We start from the raw sequence: 9,860 nt of genomic DNA on the forward strand, positions 1-9,860 counted from the left end.
CAGCCATATTTTTATTTTAATTCATTCGAGGCCTCTCCGGGGCTGCCATTCAGCTCTTGCCGTTTCATTCACGCGGCCGGGGCCAGCAAATTTTGCGCGCGCGCATGCCCCCTCTCACTTGCTCCCACGGTTCAGTCTGCTCTGCTGGCTTACGACATCGTCGAGGGATCGCCCAGCAGCGGAAAACCTGGTCCGAGGCGATCGAGGGATTGGCCACACCGGCCGTGCCTTGCCGTGGCCGTACCGTTGAGTTGTGTGTTGTTTCTGCAGCCAGCGCGATCTCTCGAATGATGGTCGATTCGAGAACGGCTTACGAGAGTGTCGAGAGTGCGCGGAGGCGATTGTGAATGGTGTTATTATTTGTGGAGATTATGTTCGTGTCTTGACACACACACACACACATGACAACCCTCGACGGTCGGCTTCTAGTACTAGGTACAGCGCAAAGCAGCGTAGAGGGCTTCTCCCGGGGCGCGCGCGCAATTTGTTAATAAAAAAAGGCAAGGCAGGGCCACCGGTGTGGGGTGAGGTGAGGAGTTGTGTACTGCTCAAACTACGGAAGTAAGCTTATGCAAGTCTCCGGCCGGGATTGACCACGAGAGGGAAGGTGTGGTTGAAATTTGGAAAAAGCTCTCTAGACATGATTGTAGCGAAACCAAAAAACACTGCACTCACATACTCAAACATAATCAAAATTGGCCGTTTAAGGTACTTGAAGAACTTTACAGTAACGAGAGTTAATCTCCTGAGCGAAGGATGCAGAAATCGGCAACTTTTATGGATTGATCAACCGCGTTTCTCCATTGAACGTTTTTAGATAGTGTTCTTCAATGGAGACGCATGGCTGCTCAATTTTCCATTGCCTTCAGCATTGTAGAAAGAATCGACAAAGCGTCTCCACCATATTTTGGAATCTTTGGTTTTTCAAAACTATGGCCATTTACACACCCTTTATTCCTTGATAGCTTTTTTACAGGCTGGTTGTTCGATTCCTTTTATGATTTTTTTATCACCTCAATCAAACCATCCACATTAACGACCCCCGGGTCTTTTGTGGTCTCTATTGCAAGTTTCTGCTCAAACCTACGAGTCCGAAGGCTTGAATGGAGAGAGCACCCAAACCTCTTTCTACTCCAAGGAACCTTCCACCTTAGTGTTTGAACTGACGACCTTCGGATTGCGAGTCCAACCGCCGCCAGCGATTCCTCCGGAGTAGGCTTGGTTCGGTGTGTTGTTTGTACTTATGGCATGGAGACGACTCCTACACCTGGAATGACTTAACGGCCTAACAACCAAGGCCGGGACCGACATTTTACTTCCTCATCCGATGGAAGGTTGGAGCAGATGGGAATCGAATCCAGAATCATCCGCTACAGTATGTAAAAAACTAACTTAATCCACCCATGTGGTTGGAGCCTTCCTCACCTATAACCAACAATGGCTGATATGATGGAATTGTACAAAAATTTCATCTATTTTTTAGATCCGGAATGCAAAAGTACATAAATATTACTTAATTGGTCATACCTCGAGAAAGTGTTGCCAGATCATCAATGTTTTGGACTCGTTGGAAATGTCTTTTGATAACCTAACAAACGATGGGTCGGATGGTGGATCCAGCCATAGTTTACATACATTTAAATGAGATCCAGCTTCAAAATAGTACATCAATATCACTTAAGTGGGCATATCTCGAGACAGAGTTGCCAGATCTTCAATGTTTTGAACTCGTTGGAAAGGTTTTTTGATAACCTAACCAACGTTGGGAGGGATGGTGGATCCGGACATAGTTTACATACATTTAAATGAGATCCAGCTTCAAAAAAGTACATAAATGTCACTTAAGTGACCATATCTTGATGCAGGGTTGCCAGATCTTCAATGTTTTGAACTCGTTGGAAAGGTTTTTTAATAACCTAACAAACGATGGGTGGGATTATGGATCCGGACATAGTTTATATACATTTAAGTGAGATCCGGATATGTGTGAAAACACATTTTTATACATAACTTTTGAACTACTTATCGAAACTTCAATCTGTATAAAACTCGATCTATGGGACCCTAAACCAAGTCGAATGCAACAGGTTCGAGTCAAATCGGTTCAGCCAGTGCCGAGAAACATGAGCTAGTTTGTTGGTCACATACATACATACACGCACATACACACAGACATTTGTTCAGTTTTCGATTCTGAGTCGATATGTATACATGAAGGTGGGTCTACGACGTTTTTATACAAAGTTCATTTTTAGAGCAGGATTATAGCCTTACCTCAGTGAGGAAGGCAAAAAGTATTTACACCCCTTGGGCACTATGCATATTTTGTGATGAAACATGTAAACAATTGAAAGTTTGACAGAAACCTAGTACTACGTTTTGTTCAGAAACTCATACCGAACATTTTGCTACAAAAAGCTCATGAAAAGATGATTTCTATAAAAATTTCTATAACAAATACTACTACAAAAATCAAAAAAGGTGCAAAAAAAGTTTGTACACCTTTCGAAAAATTAACATAAAAAAAGTTATTTGTTGACAAATCACCATGAATCGAGTCTCCCAACTCCAAATAGGCATCTTTGACTGATTAAAAAAATAATACAGATTACTTACTACTTAGAATAAAAGTTTATATAACTCTGGAAATTCTATATTAACCTTATCTAAACTTAATTTTGCAAACTTTTAATTCAACTTAATGTCAATATATTACCATAAGGCAATTCTCTGAGATTTCGGTCATTCGATTTTTTTTTTGTATTTTTTAATCCGGCTGAAACTATTTTGGTGCCTTCGGTATGCCCAAAGAAACCATTTTGCATCATTAGTTTGTCCATATAATTTTCCATACAAATTTGGCAGCTGTCCATACAAAAATGATATTTGAAAATTAAAAAATCTGTATCTTCTGAAGGAATTTTTTGATCGATTTGGTGTCTTCGGAAAAGTTATAGGTTTTTATAAGGACTACACTGAAAAAAATGATACACGGTAGAAAAATTGGTGATTTTTAATTGATCTTTTTGTCACTAAAACTTGATTTGCAAAAAAACACTATTTTTATTTTTTTTATATGTTTTAGGGGACATAAAATGCCAACTTTTCAGAAATTTCCAGGTTGTGCAAAAAATCTTTGACCGAGTCATGAATTTTCGAATCAACACTATTTTTTTCAAAAAATCGAAAAATTGGTCGCAAAAAATTTTCAACTTCTTTTTCGATGTAAAATCAAATTTGCAATCAAAAAGTACTTCAGTGAAATTTACATAAAGTGCACCGTTTTCAAGTTAAAGCCATTTTTAGGTAAATTTTTTGAAAATAGTCGCAGTTTTCCATTTTTTTAAATTAGTGCACATGTTTGCCCACTTTTGAAAAAAATATTTTTGAAAAGCTGAGAAAATTCTCTATATTTTGCTTTTTTGAACTTTGTTAATACGACCTTTAGTTGCTGAGATATTGCCATGCAAAGGTTTAAAAAGCAGGAAAATTTATGTTTTCTATGTCTCACCCAAACAACCCACCATTTTCTAACGTCGATATCTCAGCAACTAATGGTCCGATTTTCAATATTAAACTATAAAAAACTAACTTAATCCACCTATGTGGTTGGAGCCTTCCTCACTTATTACCTACAATGGCTGATATGATGGAATTGTACAAAAATTTCATCTATTTTTAAGATCCGGAATGGAATGTTTTGGACTCGTTGGAAAGGTCTTTTGATAACCTTACCAACGATGGGTTGGATGGTGGATCCGGACATAGTTTACATACATTTAAGTGAGATCCAGATATATGTGAAAACACATTTTTATACATAACTTTTGAATTACTTATCGAAACTTCAATCTGTATAAAACTCGATCTATGGAACCCTAAACCAAGTCGACTGCAACAGGTTCGGGTCAAATAGGTTCAGCCAGTGCCGAGAAACGTGAGCTAGTTTGTTGGTCACATACATATACACACACCCATACACACAGACATTTGTTCAGTTTTCGATTCTGAGTCGATATGTTTACATGAAGGTTTTTATACAAAGTTCATTTTTAGAGCAGGATTATAGCCTTACCTCAGTGAGGAAGGCAACATTCGTGAAATTTTCCGATCTTTCAAAAAAAAATATTTTCAATTTTTTTGAATCAAGACTAACATTTCAAAAAGGCGTAATATTGAATGTTTGGCCCACACACACATCTTGATTCTTGAACAAAAACCTATAATTAAAACTAACTTAATCCACTTATGTGGTTAATGCCTTCCTCACTTTTTACCAGCTATGGGTATTATGAGTAGTTTGGACACATATTTCAGCTATTTTTTTAGATTCAGAAAAATAAGTACACAGATATAACTTAAGTGGTCATAACTCGAGACAGGGTTGCCAGATCTTCAATGTTGTGGACTCGTTGGAAAGGTCTCTCGATTACCTAACCAACGATGGGTCGGCTTCAAAAAATTACATAAATATCACTTAAGTGGTCATAACTCGAGACAGGGTTGCCAGATCTTCAGTGTTGTGGACTCGTTTGAAAGGTCTCTCGATTACCTAACCAACGATGGGTCGGATGATGGATCCGGACATCGTTTACATACATTTAATTGAGATCCGGATATATGTGAAAACACATTTTTATACATAACATTTGAACTAGTTATCGAAACTTTAAACGATTCAATAGCAATGTATGGGACCCTATACCAAGTCGATTGGAACTGGTTTGGTCAAAATCGGTTCAGCCAGTGCTGAGAAAACTCAGTGAGAATTTTGGTCACATACATACATACACACACACATACACACACACATACACACACACACATACACACACACAGACATTTGTTCAGTTTTAGATTCTGAGTCGATATGTATACATAAAGGTGGGTCTCCGAGCATTTCATAAAAAGTTCATTTTTAGAGCAGGATTATAGCCTTACCTCAGTGAGGAAGGCAAAAATGTCATTAAAAGCTTTATAAAACATACAAATTCGGCAGCTCTCCGTACAAAAATGATAAATGAAAAATCAAAAATCTGTATCTTCTGAAGATTTTTTTTGATTTGGTGTCTTCGGCAAAGTTGTATGTATAAATAAGGAAAAAAAAATACACGGTAATTTTTTTTTTTGGTTTTCAATTTCATTTTTGTCACTTAAACTTGATTTGCAAAGAACACTATTTTTAATTTTTTTGATTTTCTGATATGTTTTAGGGGACATCAAATGTCAAATTTTCTGAAATTTCCAGAATGTGCAAAAAATCTTTGACCGAGTTATGAATTTTTGAATCAATACTGTTTTTTTTTCAAAAAATCGAAATATTGGTCGTAAAATCTTTTCGACTTCATTTTTCGATGTAAAATCAAATTTGCAATCAAAAAGTACTTCAGTGAAATTTTGATAAAGTACACCGTTTTCAAGTTAAAGCCATTTTTAGGTAATTTTTTTTGAAAATAGTCGCAGTTATGAATTTCACTTTTGGAAAAAAAAATTTTTGAAGAGTTGAGAAAATTTTCTATATTTTGCTTTTTTGAACTTTGTTGATACGACACTTGGTTGCTGAGATATTGCCATGCAAAGGGTTTAACAGGAAAATTGATGTTTTCTAAGGCTCACCCAACAACCCAACATTATCTAATGCCGATATCTCTGCATTAGTTGCAGAGATATCCGGTTTTCAATCTTAAAAAATGAAACATTTGTGAAATTTTGTGATCTTTCCGGAAACATTTTTTTTTAAATAAAGATTAACATTTCAAATGGGCGTAATATCTAGTACAAAAAAGGCATTTGATGCACCGTGCTTCCCCAGTATGGTAACCGTACTTTTCAATTCCCAAGTTTAAACACCATCTACACACCCTGATAGTGAAATCCACACTCACTTACAAACGCACACACACGCACACACACGCACTCTCGTTCGGGAAACTTCTGCTTCTTCCTGTCATTCGTGGTGGCGGGTTTTGGCTGGCCGTTTTCACTCAGCAGCGGAAGCAGCGAATGCGTGGACACAATTCAAACCCCAATCCCTCCATGGAAAAGGGGTGGGGGAGGGGATACATGTTGGGGACAGTTAGTAGTAGCGCGGCATGGAGACGCAAATAAGTGTGAGTACTAGCGAGGTTTCTGGAGAAGATCTTGAAAAAGGTGGAATGAGGGGATGAGTGGAGGTCGGGGGCTTGATCTAGACACGTACGCGCGCGCGAGATGGCAAATCACGCGTTGGAGGAAAAGAACCCTCTCTCGCCCGAAGGATTCCTCGCTCTTCTGCATACCCTCCTCGCTGAAGAGATGTGTGACAGACTCTTTGCTGGAGGTTTCACAGCAGAGGGGTCTGTACGGAGCAAGGGTAGAAGATCGTGGGGAGCAGCCTCTGAAAAGCTGAATTGAATTGATTCGATTGAGAGTTGCTCGGACGCTTTCTTGGTTCATTTTCTTTATCTTCTTCCCGTCTTCAATGGCGTATTTAGCCTCTTCTGGACGGTCGTCGTCGACGACGATAACGACCAATACCGCGGGGGCAAAACGACCAAATCGGCGGCGACGACGACGACGCCGGGAAGAAGTAAAAAATGTGGAATAAATATGTTGACTATATTCAGCGAGCGAGCGAGTGGAGACTGCTCGATTCATAACTTGGTTTGCCTTTTTAACGTAAGTGAGCTCGTCGTCGTTGTTTTTTCGTTCATTTTCATTTCGATGATGATTTCTAGGCCCGCGTGGATTTTGTTTGAGAACGGAACAGAACGTGTCGTCGTGGAGTCGTTGTTGTTATTTTTTGTTTCACCCGTCTATCTCTTCCACGTTACGTTTAGCAGAGACGAGGAATGATTTTCATCACAGCATACTACAGAACCACTTATCAATGAATGAAGTACAGATACGTGTTTGAGAAACACGCTTTGTTTCTGGTGAATTGCTGTATTGCTTTATGACAACATACGAGGCAGCTTTAAACCTTTCTGATACCGGTCAAGCTCTTTGCTGATAAATAAGCAAACTTTTGGTTGTTTTTGGCCTTTCCAATATTTTTTAGTTGACCTAATCAAACAAAAACAATAATGAAATTTTCAGAGATTTCCCATATCGACTATTATTTAGAGCTGGTTGTGTAAAAATTATCATTTTCGGAAATTAATAACTTCTTGGGTTAAAAGTTAAAAACCAAAAAATGGTGCTCATTTTTTTTTTAAATAATTTTTAGCTTATAAATATTTAAGTGATAGAAATTTGTTATTATTTTTTGCTTGGCTACCCAAGTAACAAACGATTTGCCTAATACTTTTCACAAGTTTAATTAAAGCTTTGAAAAATGTAACCAAGTTTCATAACAACTATGAATCAACAGATTGAGTTGTTCTACCCTCGCTTTTCTTGCAAGATAATATCTTGAAAACTTTTCTAGTAGGTTTTGAGGAATGTCGGAACAAGTTTTATTTACTGGTTTTTAATAAGATTTTCAAGCATTCTTCTAGTGACTAAAATAAAACCATGTTAAAGTCAATTGTGCTAGCAGTGGCATGTTCCAAAACTAACTTAATCCACCTATGTGGTTGGAGCCTTCCTCACTTATTACCAACAATGGCTGATATGATGGAATTGTGCAAAAATATCATTTATTTTTTAGATCCGGAATAAAAAAGTACATAAAAATCACTTAAGTGGCCATACCTCGAGACAGGGTTGCCAGATCATCAATGTTTTGGACTCGTTGGAAAGGTCTTTTGATAACCTAACCAACGATGAGTCGGATATCGCATGCGGACATAGTTTACATACATTTAAGTGAGATCCGGCTTCAAAAAAGTACATCAATATCACTTAAGTAGCCATATCTCGAGACAGGGTTGCCAGATTTTCAATGTTTTGAACTCGTTAGAAAGGTCTTTTGATAACCTAAACAACGATGGGTCGGATGGTGGATCCGGGCATAGTTTACATACATTTAAGTGAGATCCGGCTTCCAAAAAGTACATCAATATCACTTAAGTGGGCATCAAGGAAGGGAAATAAAAATCCGCACTTGTAGTAAGGTTTAAGGAGTTTGCTTATAAACATCACGAGTTATCGCGATTTTACGAAAAAAATGTCTATATATCAAAATTTTTGTAATTGTCTGCTCTACAACCTTGTAGAACATTGTTATACTCTAAAAAATTACCCTGCAAAGTTAGAAAAAAACACGAAATTTTAAAATGAAAAATTTTGTTCTAAATGAAAAAATGACCCTTCTGGGTCAATGTAGATTCGAAAAGTACATTACATTTCCCATAAAATAACATGTTCCAAAATTTTTTACAGTCAAGTAACGGAAAATGGGAGAATTTTGAAACTTTTTTAGTGTTTTTTTTTTCGATGAAAAATGCGTTTTTTCGGAATTCTGAGTACGCCATCAAATTGGGCGTCTAATTTTACATAAAAGTCTCTTTGACACCAAATTTCTATCTCATCACCGTTTCAGGCTGCAAATGATTGAAAAACACCTCTTTTTTCGCATGTTCAAAAATGGAAGGGTAAAAAATTTTGGAACATGTCATTTTATGGGAAATTTAATGTACTTTTCGAATCTACATTTACCCAGAAGGGTCATTTTTTCATTTAGAACAAAATTTTTCATTTTAAAATTTCGTGTTTTTTCTAACTTTGCAGGGTTATTTTTTAGAGTGTAACAATGTTCTACAAAGATGTAGAGCAGACAATTACAAAAATTTTGATACATAGACATAAGGGGTTTGCTTGTGAACATCACGAGTTATCGCGATTTTACGAAAAAAAGGTGCAGTGGTAATGCTACAGGCATAACCATCATGACGAAGAACTTCGGATACAAAAGTTAATGATTTTTTTTATAGTTTTATTATTTGCGTTTCTTGGCCACAACATCAATCACGAAACGGTTATTTCTTAAGATCTATTTATTTCTGCTCTAAGATCTTATGGTATTTCTGCTCTAAGATCTTATGGTATTTTGACGTTGGATAACGTCTAAAGTTTTGAAACGCTTCACAGCTAATCGTAATGTCAAGATTTTCGTGCCAGTTGATTTGAAATCATTTCATCAATTAAACTTTTGGCATTGAACAATTTTTTAGAAATATTTTGAAATAATTGAAAGCCATTATCAGGACTCTAATTCATTACAAAGAGCCAGTCTGAACCATGTGTTAAAGATTTTCTTTGCGTCACAACAAATTTGAATCACATTAAACGATTTATTCCCACACATTACAAGACTTTTTTCTCGTTTTGACGTTTCTACGGCGTTCTCTCTGCCTTCCTACGGCATTCGCCACCTAGATTTCTTCGTTCCACGAAATCCCAAAACGAAAATCTATTTCATTTGCGTACTCAAATCATTCTCGACAGTCTACGAGGAAGGGACGACACAGCGGCAACAAAGATAGCTGAAGGCGGAGAAGCATCGTGGCGAAGGAGCAGACCGAACCTGGAAGGGTTCAATGTTGTTCGCGATGGGGAAATGTTTTGGCAAGGCTCTTGCCAGCCATCGGCGACAGCCAAGTAAATTTCAACAGCAAGCATTAAAAGCCCTTTTTAGGGCTCAAATTGATTACGAAAGAGTTATTCTCAATTTCAATAATTTCGCAATTATCGATTTATTACCCCCAGCGATTTATTACTCATATTGCCAAAAAGTTGAAGATGGTATGTCAGAGACATAACCGAAAGACATAGGACCAAACATTTTGAATGAGTTTTTGGATTGCTAGTGAAATCTGGGATAAGATTATTGTATTTTGTTTCATAGATTTGTCGGCAAAATTGTCCTAAATGTTCCCCCAATGCACAGTGGTCCAGATCGCAAAATTAAGTGGAAAATGGATTTTCCGAAAAATGGT

This window comes from Culex quinquefasciatus, chromosome 3 (assembly GCF_015732765.1).
Source record: "Culex quinquefasciatus strain JHB chromosome 3, VPISU_Cqui_1.0_pri_paternal, whole genome shotgun sequence".
Classification (NCBI taxonomy): domain Eukaryota; kingdom Metazoa; phylum Arthropoda; class Insecta; order Diptera; family Culicidae; genus Culex; species Culex quinquefasciatus.